The sequence below is a fragment of the Thalassophryne amazonica genome, chromosome 7, assembly GCF_902500255.1.
Source record: "Thalassophryne amazonica chromosome 7, fThaAma1.1, whole genome shotgun sequence".
NCBI classification, from domain to species: Eukaryota; Metazoa; Chordata; class Actinopteri; order Batrachoidiformes; family Batrachoididae; genus Thalassophryne; species Thalassophryne amazonica.
The window spans coordinates 74,097,263-74,114,404 of NC_047109.1; the positions used below are offsets into that span (position 1 = coordinate 74,097,263).

Below are 17,142 nucleotides of genomic sequence, written 5' to 3' on the forward strand. Positions count from 1 at the left end.
TTCTTTGGTTATGCAAACCGATTGTTTCAGCAGCTGTCCGAGTGGCTGGTCTCAGACGATCTTGGAGGTGAACATGCTGGATGTGGAGGTCCTGGGCTGGTGTGGTTACACGTGGTCTGCGGTTGTGAGGCTGGTTGGATGTACTGCCAAATTCTCTGAAACGACTTTGGAGACAGCTTATGGTAGAGACATGAACATTCAATACACGAGCAACAGCTCTGGTTGACATTCCTGCTGTCAGCATGCCAATTGCACGCTCCCTCAAATCTTGCGACATCTGTGGCATTGTGCTGTGTGATAAAACTGCACCTTTCAGAGTGGCCTTTTATTGTGGGCAGTCTAAGGCACACCTGTGCACTAATCATGGTGTATAATCAGCATCTTGATATGGCACACCTGTGAGGTGGGATGGATTATCTCAGCAAAGGAGAAGTGCTCACTATCACAGATTTAGACTGGTTTGTGAACAATATTTGAGAGAAATGGTGATATTGTGTATGTGGAAAAAGTTTTAGATCTTTGAGTTCATCTCATACAAAATGGGATTGATATCGGTTTAGGTGTGTAGGAATCTATGTGTATATGTGGCAAAGGGTATTACTGGTTGTGGGGAAGAAGGGGTAGGGATAAATAAGCTGATGCTTCACCCTACCCCTTTTCGGACATGTTGGGTACACAGTAGGAACTTTTTTGTTGTTGTCTTTACTGATCTATCTTGTAATTGTTGTTGTATCAAATGTTCGAAAATAAACAGTTTTCATTCATTCATTCATTCATTCAATCCAGGACTTTTATTTAACACCAACAAAAGGAAGACTTGCTGTTTATCCACAACTCACTCAAAAAAAAAAAAAAAAAAAACACCGTCTCACACCCCGAGCGGCTTCCCCCCTCCCGCTCCTCAAACTCATGAACAGTTAACCCTCGCATGACAAAATAAACATTGACTCTGTGATCAACTTGTCCAAGTCCAACAAATGCTCCAGAGCCTGTATTGTTGGTGTGAATAGTGATGCCGATGGCCCGAGTGCGCTTCTTTTATGACCGCAATGTAGATGCCGTGCACGCGCAACACGTGCGCGATGCATTCATAATACACCCGTAATACTGCCATGATAATCTCAATGTGTCACATCAGTTTCCTCACTACATGCGTTATATAACCGTGATTGTTCATCATACGATATTCGCTATATATTATTGATATATCCGTAATTCATACTGGGGCATTTGTCATTTTTGGCCATTTTTGTTGCGAATGACAACGAACGCCCGCAATTTGTATATTCAATTCATGCGCAATTAATCCTCTCCCCAGTGGGACAGGGCCCTAAATATGCAAATCCATGTAAATAAGGCCTGGAGCTGAGATTCCCCACGCTGTCATGTCAGTCAACATGAACACAGAAAAAAAAAAATATACAAAGTGTGAGACACAGATGACTGGAAGTGACGTGGACACATGCAGTGATAGTTTTTATTTGTTAACCCGTTAAACTACATAAATGGGAAATATGTTACTGGGAGCGTGTGTGTGTGGCCACAGTGAGTTCAAAGCAATGCACACATACAGAGGATAAGAGAAATGTGGTGCTCCGTGGCTGAACAGAAAACATATTTGAATGCACACATGCCAAATTGTGCCCGTGCTGGTTTTCGTTCATAACAATTACATAAATAGACTATTTACACAGCAAGCAGCCAGCCATCGTGCACCGTGCCAGCTTCAAGCCTGTTCCCAACCCAACATATTTGCACATCACATGTGATTTGACCATTGATGGAATGAAAATGTTTCCTATTAATAAAAACAAGTTCATCATGTGATGGCACCTTCATAGCAATATGTGTGCAGTTAATAGCTCTGATTACATTAGGAAAAATGGCTCGTTCTAAAAATTGCGCTTTAATGTTGGAATGTGATATACCTGGATGACATTTGGATGGTTGTGTCCCACACAGGCTGGCACACTCCTGACTGATCAGCCAGCTCATGCTGGAATTTCTCTGTTGCCAGGAAGCGCAACATGGTCAGCACCTGTGTGGGCACAGACAACACCTGGCTCCTCACCGAATTGGGCTCTGCGCCGGCCGCAGTTCTGCACGCACCCCCAGTAACAGTGGCCTTGGTAATCAAAATTGGGTTATGAGCCAATTAAAGTCATTTGCAAGTAAATTCTTGCATGCCCTGAATACACGTTCATGTCAAATTGCCCCATTTGCAAGGTCCTCCAAAAACGCTAATGCAGCCATTGTTAATTCCATTTTATGCAACACTTTGTGCAGGCTTTTATATTCACCCGTGTAATTGGAAACACGTGGGTGTGTTAATTGTTCATCAGTGTGGCTCTGATGTGCCCATCAGTCTGATGAGTCCATGTTTTCACACTACTAACCGTTCCCTAAGTCACCTCTGTGTGTCAGCAGTGGCACAATAGCTGTGGAAATGTGCGTACGCCAGCCAGGATTTTTGCGTGACGCATCTCACATTTCCACAATCATTTCACTTTTGATACATCTGAACGTGGGTGGGGAGACGAACGTACGCAGGCTTTGTACATGAGGCTCCTGATGTTATGAGATACAGTGTGTGTGTGCATATATCATATAAATAATGGATGGTAAGGAGTCCAACATAGAGAAATATTGGATGAAGAAAAGTTATATTGGACGAGGCGTAGCCGAGTTGGACGACTGATCCCATCCCATATGTTGGACGACTTGCCATCCATCAACTGTTATGTTCTCCACCCCCTCCCAAATTAAGCAAACAACAAAGAGTCAAGTAAATTAGATAAATTTATTTTGTTGTGAACAGCATATGATTGATTCAGATGAATGCTTCTAAAACGTCAGTAGCATGCTTGTCTACCTTCTTAGTGTTTTTGGCATCCTTGGAGTTCAACATTTCCACCAGTTCCTCTTCTGTGAACTCAGCAAACCTCGCTGGCAGACGATTTTCTGCTGTTGTTGACATGTTTGTTGCCATTTTTTTTTGTTGCCAACCAGCGTCTGTCAGCTAGTTCCTGACCTTCGTATGCTGCCCTGTGATTGGCTAGCTGTTAGCAGTAAGCTCTAATGCTATTGGTCAGTGGGAATCGATCCAATATAACTTTTGGTCCTAGCCTTTTTGGATCCTTTTGGATCCAACATAACTCTCTGGTGCCAAGCATGCCAAAATACAGGTAAATGACGGACAGAAAGGCTAATCTGTGACTGGCTATTGCAATCTGAGTGGAGAACATATACACACACACACATATATATATATATATATATATATATATATATATATATATATATATATATATATATATATATAACCCCTGGCAAAAATTATGGAATCACCGGCCTCGGAGGATGTTCATTCAGTTGTTTAATCTTGTAGAAAAAAAAGCAGATCACAGACATGACACAAAACTAAAGTCATTTCAAATGGCAACTTTCTGGCTTTAAGAAACAAGAAAAAAAATTTGTGGCAGTCAGTAACGATTACTTTTTTAGACCAAGCAGAGGGAAAAAAATATGACTCACTCAATTCTGAGGAATAAATTATGTAATCACCCTGTAAATTTTCATCCCCAAAACTAACACCTGCATCAAATCAGATCTGCTCGTTAGTCTGCATCTAAAAAGGAGTGATCACACCTTGGAGAGCTGTTGCACCAAGTGGACTGACATGAATCATGGCTCCAACACAAGAGATGTCAATTGAAACAAAGGAGAGGATTATCAAACTCTTAAAAGAGCGTAAATCATCACGCAATGTTGCAAAAGATGTTGGTTGTTCACAGTCAGCTGTGTCTAAACTCTGGACCAAATACAAACAACATGGGAAGGTTGTTAAAGGCAAACATACTGGTAGACCAAGGAAGACATCAAAGCGTCAAGACAGAAAACTTAAAGCAATATGTCTCAAAAATCGAAAATGCACAACAAAACAAATGAGCAACGAATGGGAGGAAACTGGAGTCAACGTCTGTGACCGAACTGTAAGAAACTGCCTAAAGGAAATGGGATTTACATACAGAAAAGTTAAACGAAAGCCATCATTAACACCTAAACAGAAAAAAACAAGGTTACAATGGGCTAAGGAAAAGCAATCGTGGACTGTGGATGAAAGTCATATTCAGTGATGAATCTCGAATCTGCATTGGGCAAGGTGATGATGCCGGAACTTTTGTTTGGTGCTGTTCCAATGAGATTTATAAAGATGACTGCCTGAAGAGAACATGTAAATTTCCACAGTCATTGATGATATGGGGCTGCATGTCAGGTAAAGGCACTGGGGAGATGGCTGTCATTACATCATCAATAAATGCACAAGTTTATGTTGATATTTTGGACACTTTTCTTATCCCATCAATTGAAAGGATGTTTGGGGATGATGAAATCATTTTTCAAGATGATAATGCATCTTGCCATATGGCAAAAACTGTGAAAACATTCCTTGCAAAAAGACACATAGGGTCAATGTCATGGCCTGCAAATAGTCCGGATCTTAATCCAATTGAAAATCTTTGGTGAAAGTTGAAGAAAATGGTCCATGTCAAGGCTCCAACCTGCAACGCTGATCTGGCAACAGCAATCAGAGAAAGTTGGAGCCAGATTGATGAAGAGTACTGTTTGTCACTCATTAAGTCCATGCCTCAGAGACTGCAAGCTGTTATAAAAGCCAGAGGTGGTGCAACAAAATACTAGTGATGTGTTGGAGCGTTCTTTTGTTTTCATGATTCCATAATTTTTTCCTCAGAATTGAGTGATTCCATATTTTTTTCCCCTCTGCTTGGTCTAAAAAAGTAACCGTTACTGACTGCCACAATTTTTTTTTCCTGATTTCTTATAGCGTTTCTTAAAGCCAGAAAGTTGCCATTTGAAATGACTTTAGTTTTGTGTCATGTCTGTGATCTGCTTTTTTTCTACAAAATTAAACAACTGAATGAACATCCTCCGAGGCCGATGATTCCATAATTTTTGCCAGGGGTTGTATACGTATATACATACATTTATATCACGGTCAGTGAGAATTCCATGTCTAACTGGACATACATATATACATACATATATACATATATATCTTCTGGCTACCCCCGGTTGCTTGCGGTCACTAGATCCAGCAAAACTCCACATTGAAATCTGGTACAGGTTTTATACCAGATGACCTCCTTGACAAAACTCCAGTTCTTCATGAAGAAACACATGCACAGCTCCTGATACTCTTATGTGGTCTCCCAGCCAACTATTAATCAGAATCTCCTCTGCTTAATTCATGGGGTGTGATGGGATCAGACAAGCACAATACATCATGGCTGTACTACAGTATTAATATCAATATAGTGTGCAGTATTTTATATCAATATCAGGTCTAATTTATCTTCAGTATTCATTTTATACCAACTCACCACATAATCATAGCCATACAAATGCTCATAAGTGCATCTTTTAACCTTGCAATTGTGTGGTCTACCAGGCAACCCTGCTGCTCAACATGTCGACCGACACAACAGCTGAGGCTCCAAATGAACTGTTACACGCCAGCTTACAATAAATGATTCTCTCTGGAGAGACAACAGTAGAGCTGAGACAATAAGCTGTTCAACAAAAAAATAGTTAATTTGATTATCAGTTAATCATTTCAATAATTTAACAAGGAAATGCGCCAATATTTATATAAATACTGGTTTTAGCTTCTCAGATGTGATTAACTTTTCTGATTCATATCACATAAATGTAGTTTTCATTTAGGTTTCTGACTAAACTATTAATCGATCAGTCATAAAAGCAACAGCTGAAATAAGCAATAAAAAAACAATTATCAGTTGCAATCCCAGGTGATAGTGATATTTTCTATAATTAAATGTCAGGAATAGAAATGTAATATATTTTACTCCACTGAAGCGGTGTTCACCTAAAATAATATTCTACAGGTGGTCTATCCTTGTTTTGGACGGAACTTTCATTTAGATAGACTCAAACAGCTACAGTACGATTAGGATCAAAATAAGAGGATTAAACAAAGACATTAATACACTTGCACAGATACACCTGTTGGTCACTTCTACATAAAATGTGCCAGAGAATTCAATGACTGTGCCAGATTTCTGTGCTACCACTCAAAGGAGTCATGCCTGTTCCAATTAGTAATGCTGATTTAATCATATATATACATGCCCTGCAAACAGCGTCTGACTAATCAGGAGTAAGATTTTAAAAGTGGCACACTGATAAGCCAGAGAGGACAGTGATAGCTTAGCACCATGCTAATTCTGTCGTCACACAGTAACTGCATTTTGATTTTTACACTCCTTATAAAGCTGAAATCGTGGTTCATAAATCGCTAACTAAGCCGAAGTAAGGACTAGTCAGACAAACAAAGCGGCCCATTCTATAAGCATTTAACCACACTTAGCTGTCGCCACTAGCTAGCTGGTAATCAGTGCTGTTAGCAACATGATGTTCATCTCACCGCTGACAGCTGCTGCTCGCCACTTTACTTTCTCCGTCTGCTTTTTCCCAGCAAAGCCAAAGCTGCCACATTCAGCGTGTCGAAAAAATCCTTGTAACTGTGTACTGAAAACAATTTTGTCCGTTTTTAATTAGCGCCTCCTCTTTTTATTTATTTTCCTTCACGACCCACAGAAGCCCCGACAATGAACGCTAGGAGTCGCCCGTACGACGTTTCTGATTCTCAAAGCGTTTTACGCAGGGGGAAAAATAACGCAGGGAAACCTGCGCAGTTGATCAAAGAGCACTAACTTCAGCGTGCATGACCGAAATAAGTCCAAGGATCAGTTTACGGGGCCAAGATTCAGCTGATGTAGTAGTCCCCATTACTACTGTTGTAGTAATGGGGGGGGGAAAAAAAAACAAACCCTGTGATGTCTGAACCTTTTTGTCAGGCACATGTCAACGTATTTAAACATCAGATAGTGAGATAGTGCCATGCAAATTTTGGAAACACTTAGGATTTTATGCATGTTATTTTTCTCACATCAGATTTGGAGGAAAACAAAATCAGGCTTCTGGAAATAAAATTTAAAAAGTATGCCTTTTAAACTCCCACTGGAAACAGGTCTCTATAACATAAATGGTAAATGGACTGCATTTATATAGCGCTTTTCCATCTGCATCAGACGCTCAAAGGGGATTAAGGACCTTGCCCAAGGGCCCTTAGTGATTTTCCAGTCAGGCGGGGATTTGAACCCATGATCTTCTGGACTCAAGCCCAACACCTTAACCACTAGACATCACCTCCTTGATGTAAATTAAATAAAATAAAGTTAGAATAACTCAATATACTATGTATGAGCACCTTTGAGTACAACAATTAAGTCATCACTTTGACAGCCAGTTTCCTTTAGACAATGCCAAATCATTTAATACACTGCATCCAGAAAGTATTCACTTTTTCCATATTTTATGTTACAGCCTTATTCAAGAATGAATGAAATTCATTTTTTCCTCAGAATCTTTATACACAATACCCCATAATGAAACATGAAAAAAGGTTTTTTTTGTTTTACATTTTTGCAAATTTATAAAAAACAAACAAAAAAAAAACTAAGAAATCACATGTATATAAGTATTCATAGCCTTTGCCACAAAGCTAAAAACTGAGCTCAGGTGCATCCTGTTTCCACTGATCATCCTTGATATGTTTCTACAGGTTAACTGGAGTCCACCTTGGTTAAATTTAGTCAAGTGGACATGACTTTATTTTTGTTTATCCTTTATTTAACCAGGTTAGTCCCACTGAGATCAAGACCTCTTTTGCAAAGGAGACCTGGACAATTATAAAGTTTCAAATCCACCTAACCTGCATGTCTTCAAATGTGGGAGGAAACCGGAGCATCCGGAGGAAACCCACGCAAACAAGGGGAGAACATGCAAACTCCATACAGAAAGGCCACAGGTGGGAATCGAACCCATGACCTTCTTGCTGTGAGGCAACAGTGCTAACCACTAAGCTTAGTAGCACAATCTGAAAAGGCACACACCTGTCTACATATAAAGTCCCACAATTGACAGTGCATGTCAGACCACAAATCGAGCATGAAATCAAAGGAATTGTCTGTCGACCTCTGAGACAGGATTGTCTCGAAGCATAAATCTGGGGACGGGTACAGAAGCATTTCTGCTGCTTTGCAGGTCCATTGAGCACAGTGGCCTCCATCATCCATAAATGGAAGAAGTTAGGACCCTTACTAGATCTGGCCTCCCATCTAAACTGAGAGATCAGTGGAGAGGGACCTTCATCATGGAGGTGACCAAGAACTCAAATGGTCACTCTGTCAGCGCTCCAGCATTCCTCTGTGGAGAGAGAAGAACCTTCCAGAAGGACAACCATCTCTGCATCAATCCACCAATCAGGCCTGTATGATAGAGTGGCCAGACAGAAGCCACTCCTTAGTAAAAGGCACATGGCAGCCCACCTGGAGTTTGCTAAAAAAAAAGCACCTAAAGGACTCTCAGACCATGAGAAACAAAATTCTCTGGTCTGAAGAGACAAAGCTTGAACTCTCTGGTTTGAATGCCAGAAGCCATGTTTGGAGGAAACCAGACACCATCCCTACACTGAAGCATCATGCTGTAGAGACTGGGAGCAGGAACTGGGAGACTAGTCAGGATCAAGGGAAAGATGAATGTAGCAATGTACAGAGACATCCTGGATGAAAACCTGCTCCAGAGCGCTCTTGACCTCAATGAAACTATGATCCTTTTTTACCCCCTTGTTGTCAAACTCCAGTTCTGCATGGAGACAGATACTTGCAACTGCTGGTATTCTCAAATGGTCTCCTAGCCAGGACCTACTCTGCCTCAGCAAAAATCAGGTTTATCAAATAGTAGTTCCAACTTTGTGAATTAGCATCAGTTTAGAATAATCTTAGCTCTATGTGGGTTCTAGTTGCATGTTTCGGTCTTAATACGTGCACGGATTGTTGAGTTGTTGTTGATTTAGGAAACTGCATAACTTTCTAGATCATTACCAAAATGTAATGGATTCTCCCTGTTATAACAGCACATTTCTATATTCACATCTTCAATCTGTCTCTGTCTCTGGAAAAAGTCACCAAGTGCCTGTAGACAAGTCAACTAATCAAGTGCTGTAGAAAACAAACCACCTCTCAGAGTGACTTCAGGCCAGTGGCTCTTATGCCAACGGTTATCAGATGTTTTGAAAGACTGGTCCTCTCCTCTCACATATCAGAGACTCCATCCCAACCACACTTGACCCATACCAACTGAGGGAACAGATCCACAGAGGATGCCGTCTTCACACAGCTCTGACTCACCTGGACAGACCGAGGATGTGTGAGGATGCTATTTGAGGACCATAGCTCTACCTTTAACAGTCACCCCCAGCCATCAGACCTCCAAACTTCACCAGTTTGGCCTGAGAGCATCTCTCTGCAACTGGATGCAGTATTTCCTGTCCTCAGGTTGTAAGACTGGGCCTCCACAGTTCAGAATCCACCAGTACAGAATATGCTCAACTGGTGCTCAGAGAATAACCTGTCTCTGAACACGGTGAGGACCAAGGAACTGATCAGGAGTTTCTGGTTTGAGGATTACACTCCGATCTTCATCAGTGGAGACAGTGTGGAGAGGGTGTCCAGCATTAGGTTCCTGTGGGGGCACATATCTCAGAGGACAATATGTGGACTACAAACACGACTGCACAGGTGAAGCAGGCAGCAGAGGCCAGACTACACAAAAGATGCTGCTAACGTTTTACTGCTGCTCTGTAGAGAGCATTTGATCATACTGCATCTCAGCGTGGTAACTCAGCTGCACTGCAGCTGACAGGAAGGCATGTCAACATGTCAGCTCCAGTGCACAGAGGCTCGTCTGGACTCAATTCCCAGTGCTGATGTAAATCTACACTGCACGGTAACTCAGAAGGGCAACCAGCATCTGTGAGAACTCTACACACTCATGCCATCAGGCAGATGATACAAAGCCTTCTACACCCAAACTTGGCTGAAGAACAGCCTCTTCCCCAGAGCTGCAGCTGCTCTGAACCAGGCAAAAAAACATAGTTTTATGTAATGCTATAAAAACAGAGCAGTATACAGATGACACATTTATTAGCCAGCCCCCCTCCTATGTGAAATTTATCATTTTCTTCAAAATTTTCCCCCAAGTTCTTTTTAAGGAGAATTCCAGTTCCAGACACACTGAAGCATCCCCACAGCATAATACTCCTACTGCTGTGTTTCACTGTGGGAATGGTGTTCTTTGGGTTACAAACCTCTCCTTTCTTTCTCCAAACATAAGCAACGTCGCTTTGGCCAAAGAGCTCTAGATTCGTCTCATCTGACCAAAGGACACATTTCCAGTATATAATCTTTCTCCAGGTTGTCCTTAGCATAGTCTGGTGTGAAGGTGTCTCCTCTGCAGAAGTAGAATTTTTCTTGGTCTACAACCTCACAGTCCATTCCTGCCCAGGGCTCCAGTGATGGCCTTCTTGAGACTACAATTCCAGACTTGGCTAAGTCATTCAGGAGTGTCTTGGCAGTTGTTGGGGGTCTTTAGACACATCTCTCACTAGTTTTCTCTCCAGCGTTTTTGAAATCTGTCTGCCAGACTTGTTCTGTACTGTATGGCTCTCTTTGAATTTCTTGATGATTCAGTTCAATTCATTTCATTTATATAGCGCCATATCAAAACAAAGCTGCCTCAAGGTGCTTCACACAAGTAAAGTCTAACTTTACCAACCCCTAGAGCAAGCACACAGGCGACAGTGGTAAGGAAAAACTCCCTCTGATAATTTGAGGAAGAAACCTCAAGCAGACCAGACTCAAAGTGGAAATTTTTGGGAGTCCATGCTGGTGTACAGGACAGGAGGCTTGCAGAAGACGCCCACTCCCACTTCTGGATGGAGCCACACCTCAAACAGAAAGACAATAAATACAGTGTAATTTGTCAGCATTAAGCAACAAGAAAACAGAAGAAATACTAAAATGATTGCTGGCCACTAGCCCTAAACTTCAATAAAGTCCCAGACTTTAGATAAAGTTGAGGCCGCGACCTGCTCGGTTTACTAATAAAATGAATTTTAAAAGGTGAAAAGCATAGTAACATACTATACCAGTATGGTAGCCATACGAAAGGGAAAATAAGTGCGTCTTAATATGTCTTGATATGTTACAGCCTTATTCCAAAATGGATGAAACTCATTTTTTCCCTCAAAATTCTACACACAATACTCCATAATGACAATGTGAAAAAAGTTTGAGAATTTTGCAAATTTATTAGTAAGTAAGTCCCTTCGGCTGTTCCCTTGTTTTTTGCACTCAGGGTTGCCACAGCAAATCCAAGGTGGATCTGCATGTTTAATTGGCACAAGTTTTACACCAGATGCCCTTCCTGACGCAACTGCACATTACTTGGAGAAATGTGGCAGGGGTGGGATTTGAACCAGAACGTTCCACACTGAAACCAAGTGCACTAACCACTTGGGCACCACCCCTGCTTAATCAATCAATCAATCAATCAATCAATCAATCAATCAATCAATCAACAACTTTATTAATCCCACAAGGGGCAATTTCATTTGAACAGTGTGTTTAAGAAAAAAAAAAACAATATATAACAACAATAAAACCAATAAAAACAAATAAAACAGACTTAAGAATTTAAAATGAATAGCAAGAATAAATAAATAAATAAAAACATGGCAGACCTATGGAGCATTTAAAAGTCGAATTGCTGAAGGTATAAATGACTTTAAAAACCGGTTGGTTCTACACGCCGGGGACGCATAATAGCGTCCTAAATGAAGCAGAGAAAACTCTCCTAAAAGAACATGACCTGACATGGACATTTTTAATAAAAAAAAAACTAAGAAATGACATGTACATAATTATTTACATCCTTTTTGCCATGAAGCTCAAAACTGAGCTCAGGTGCAACCTGTTTCCACTGATCATCCTTATGATGTTTCTACAGCTTAATAGCTTAAAAGTCCACCTGGGGTAAATTCAGTTGATTGGCATGATTTGAAAAGGCACACACCTGTCTACATATAAGGTCCCACAGTTGGCAGTGCATGTCAGAGCACAAACCAAGCATGAAGTCAAAGGAATTGTCTGTAGACCTAAGAGACAGGATTGTCTCAAGGCACAAAGTGGCCTGATGGAAGCCACTCCTTAGTAAAAGGCACATGGGAGCCCGCCTGGACTTTGCCAAAAGCACCCAAAGGACTCTCAGACCATGAGAAACAAAATTCTCTGGTCTGATGAGACGAAGATTGAACTCTTTAGCGTGAATGCCAGGCATCAAGTTTGGAGGACACCAGGCACCATCCCTACAGTGAAGCGTGATGGTGGCAGCATCATGCTGTGGGGATGTTTTTCAGCAGCAGGAACTGGGAGACTAGTCAGGATTGAGGGAAAGATGAATGCAGCAATTACAGAGACATCATGGGTGAGAACTTGCTCCAGAGTGCTCTCAGATCTTTCAGCAGGACAATGACCCGAAGCACACAATTACTTTGTGGGAGTGGGGGAAAGGCAGGGTAAATGAGGCCTCTGGCATTATTTATAAGTCTTGCTGTGGATGGAAAGAAGCCGTTTTTGTCTCTTGACGTTTTGGTCCCGATGGACCTCAGCTGTCTGCCAGAGGGGAGGGTAACAATAAGTTTGTGTCCTGGGTGAGAGGGGTCAGCTACTACCTTCCTTGTTCACCTCAGGGCCCTGGAGGTGTACAGGTCCTGTAGGGACGGCAAATTGCAATCGATCACCTTCTCTGCTGCGTGGATGATCTGCTCCTGTCCTTAGCAGTGGCAGCAGCATACCAGATGGTGATGAAGGAGGAGATGATAAATTCAGTAATAACAGTGTAGAAGTTCACCATCGTTTTTGGCAGGTTGAACTTCCTCAGCTGTTGCAAAAAGTACATCCTGTTGTGCTTTCTTAAAAAGAGAGCTGATGTTCAGCACCCACTTGAGGTCCTGGGTAATGGTGATCCCCAGGTAACAGAAGGACTCCACAATGGCAACTGTGGGAGAGACTTGTCTGACCAATGCAAAATGAGCATTCTACCCGGAGGTATGTCTGGCGTATGCAACGTGGAACGGACTTCAGCTGATCCTTGGCGTTCATTGGCTATAACACCAGTTCTGAGTGTACCCTCCCAACACTAAATATAATGGACCAGCAGCCAGTGAAAGTTTCTCCGGGGAGTGATATTTAGAGGACTGGCAGGGAGCGTAACGCATGTCGGTCCACTATATATCGAGGACCTGCAGCACTAGCATTGCAGACCTCATCTTGCACTGGACAGTCAGGTGCACTGCAATGGTATATTCTGTTCTTTTGAATATTTTGAACAAAATTCTTCAAATCAAATTATGTTGAGCAGAAATCTCCGAAGTGAATGTTACAAGTAGCTGTCGTGTACAAAGGTATCAGTTACTACATCTGTAAGAATTATGTGATTTGTACATATCCAAAGAATTGGTCAAACAGCACATTAAAAAGCAAAACAATATTTTTATATCTTACACATAAATGTCCCAGATTTTTTTTATCATTAAAGTTGCCCTTTACAAACAGCTTCTGAGTGATGCATTATTCCTCATCCGCATTTAATTATTTCAGAGAAACAAGACAGTCTGTTGTGTGCTGGGGTGTTTGGCTGGCTTGGTTTCTGTTTTTCCCACCAGGTGGTATGCATTCAGGACTGAGTGGCTGAGCATTAGGCCCTCACCCTGAACACCTGAGGCTTGTTTTCACGTGCAGGTCATCAGGACTCACAGCTGTGGTGTATTCTGTCTTGATCAGATTGTTGCATTCAAACCTTGAATGCACAGTGTGTGATTGCCAGAGACTCGACCTTGTGAGCAGACGTGTGAGATCGACGTCAGGAGAACAATCTCACCATTATGGATGCAGAGACCGCTCCAGGTTTGACGCCACAGTCTGTGAAGGTGGATTGGGTGAGGTCTCACGCTCTTCAGCACACTTCCTGAGGTAATTTGGTTTTGGTGACTTTTATGAAGTAATGACAGTGGATTTGGTGTCCCTCACACCTTGTGTTAGTGAGCTGTCACGTTATGCTAATTGTCTAATCCAGTGTTTCTCAACTTTTTGAGTCGGCACCCTTTTTGTATTTACAAAATCCTGCGGCACACCACCAACTAAAATAATATTATAATGCTATTACCTCTGGTTTTGCGCAAAACCCAATTATCGCAGTAGAAAATCGATACAGAAAACACAGCATTTCGAAAATCCTCAAGCATTTTGCGCTCTGATCTCAAGTAGGGCTGTCACGATTAGAAATTTCTGGAGACGATTAATTGTCAGACAAATAATTGCGATTGACGAATATATTGTCTATTTTTTTTATTTTTTCCCCTTCTTTATATTCTACTATTGTAGTATAATTACACAACTCTGGAAGAACGTTTGGCTTCTGTGAGTGGAGAAACTGGGAATGGTGCAACATTTTTATTTTTATCTTCATTTTACATACAGTCCCAACTTTTTCTGATTTGTGGTTGTTTCTGTTGCATTTCTGAAATTGTTTCTCCTCATCAGTCACGTTTTGTGCTTAAACACTACATTAATCAATCAATCAATTTTTTTATATAGCGCCAAATCACAACAAACAGTTGCCCCAAGGCGCTTTATATTGTAAGGCAAGGCCATACAATAATTATGTAAAACCCCAACGGTCAAAACGACCCCCTGTGAGCAAGCACTTGGCTACAGTGGGAAGGAAAAACTCCCTTTAACAGGAAGAAACCTCCAGCAGAACCAGGCTCAGGGAGGGGCAGTCTTCTGCTGGGACTGGTTGGGGCTGAGGGAGAGAACCAAGAAAAAGACATGCTGTGGAGGGGAGCAGAGATCGATCACTAATGATTAAATGCAGAGTGGTGCATACAGAGCAAAAAGAGAAAGAAACAGTGCATCATGGGAACCCCCCAGCAGTCTACGTCTATAGCAGCATAACTAAGGGATGGTTCAGGGTCACCTGATCCAGCCCTAACTATAAGCTTTAGCAAAAAGGAAAGTTTTAAGCCTAATCTTAAAAGTAGAGAGGGTGTCTGTCTCCCTGATCTGAATTGGGAGCTGGTTCCACAGGAGAGGAGCCTGAAAGCTGAAGGCTCTGCCTCCCATTCTACTCTTACAAACCCTAGGAACTACAAGTAAGCCTGCAGTCTGAGAGCGAAGCGCTCTATTGGGGTGATATGGTACTACGAGGTCCCTAAGATAAGATGGGACCTGATTATTCAACACCTTATAAGTAAGAAGAAGAATTTTAAATTCTATTCTAGAATTAACAGGAAGCCAATGAAGAGAGGCCAATATGGGTGAGATATGCTCTCTCCTTCTAGTCCCCGTCAGTACTCTAGCTGCAGCATTTTGAATTAACTGAAGGCTTTTTAGGGAACTTTTAGGGCAACCTGATAATAATGAATTACAATAGTCCAGCCTAGAGGAAATAAATGCATGAATTAGTTTTTCAGCATCACTCTGAGACAAGACCTTTCTGATTTTAGAGATATTGCGTAAATGCAAAAAAGCAGTCCTACATATTTGTTTAATATGCGCTTTGAATGACATATCCTGATCAAAAATGACTCCAAGATTTCTCACAGTATTACTAGAGGTCAGGGTAATGCCATCCAGAGTAAGGATCTGGTTAGACACCATGTTTCTAAGATTTGTGGGGCCAAGTACAATAACTTCAGTTTTATCTGAGTTTAAAAGCAGGAAATTAGAGGTCATCCATGTCTTTATGTCTGTAAGACAATCCTGCAGTTTAGCTAATTGGTGTGTGTCCTCTGGCTTCATGGATAGATAAAGCTGGGTATCATCTGCGTAACAATGAAAATTTAAGCAATACCGTCTAATAATACTGCCTAAGGGAAGCATGTATAAAGTAAATAAAATTGGTCCTAGCACAGAACCTTGTGGAACTCCATAATTACCTTTAGTCTGTGAAGAAGATTCCCCATTTACATGAACAAATTGTAATCTATTAGACAAATACGATTCAAACCACCGCAGCGCAGTGCCTTTAATACCTATGGCATGCTCTAATCTCTGTAATAAAATTTTATGGTCAACAGTATCAAAAGCAGCACTGAGGTCTAACAGAACAAGCACAGAGATGAGTCCACTGTCCGAGGCCATAAGAAGATCATTTGTAACCTTCACTAATGCTGTTTCTGTACTATGATGAATTCTAAAACCTGACTGAAACTCTTCAAATAGACCATTCCTCTGCAGATGATCAGTTAGCTGTTTTACAACTACCCTTTCAAGAATTTTTGAGAGAAAAGGAAGTTGGAGATTGGCCTATAATTAGCTAAGATAGCTGGGTCAAGTGATGGCTTTTTAAGTAATGGTTTAATTACTGCCACCTTAAAAGCCTGTGGTACATAGCCAACTAACAAAGATAGATTGATCATATTTAAGATCGAAGCATTAAATAATGGTAGGGCTTCCTTGAGCAGCCTGGTAGGAATGGGGTCTAATAAACATGTTGATGGTTTGGATGAAGTAACTAATGAGAATAACTCAGACAGAACAATCGGAGAGAAAGAGTCTAACCAAATACCGGCATCACTGAAAGCAGCCAAAGATAACGATACGTCTGTGGGATGGTTATGAGTAATTTTTTCTCTAATAGTTAAAATTTTGTTAGCAAAGAAAGTCATGAAGTCATTACTAGTTAAAGTTAATGGAATACTCAGCTCAATAGAGCTCTGACTCTTTGTCAGCCTGGCTACAGTGCTGAAAAGAAACCTGGGGTTGTTCTTATTTTCTTCAATTAGTGATGAGTAGAAAGATGTCCTAGCTTTACGGAGGGCTTTTTTATAGAGCAACAGACTCTTTTTCCAGGCTAAGTGAAGATCTTCTAAATTAGTGAGACGCCATTTCCTCTCCAACTTACGGGTTATCTGCTTTAAGCTACGAGTTTGTGAGTTATACCACGGAGTCAGACACTTCTGATTTAAAGCTCTCTTTTTCAGAGGAGCTACAGCATCCAAAGTTGTCTTCAATGAGGATGTAAAACTATTGACAAGATACTCTATCTCCCTTACAGAGTTTAGGTAGCTACTCTGCACTGTGTTGGTATATGGCATTAGAGAACATAAAGAAGGAATCATATCCTTAAACCTAG

At 41.2% G+C, this 17,142-nt stretch overlaps 1 protein-coding gene across 3 annotated transcripts in view; it reads right to left on the minus strand.

The window, feature by feature from the left end:
* Positions 1-6,684, minus strand: part of pex5 (peroxisomal biogenesis factor 5) — a 38,865-nt gene extending 32,181 nt beyond the window's left edge. For all 3 annotated transcript variants that reach the window (XM_034174474.1, XM_034174473.1, XM_034174475.1), the window contains exon 1: positions 6,467-6,684. The gene's annotated coding sequence lies outside the window, so the exon portion shown is untranslated. The remainder of the gene's footprint in view (positions 1-6,466) is intronic.
* Between the last annotated feature and the right edge of the window lie 10,458 nt (positions 6,685-17,142).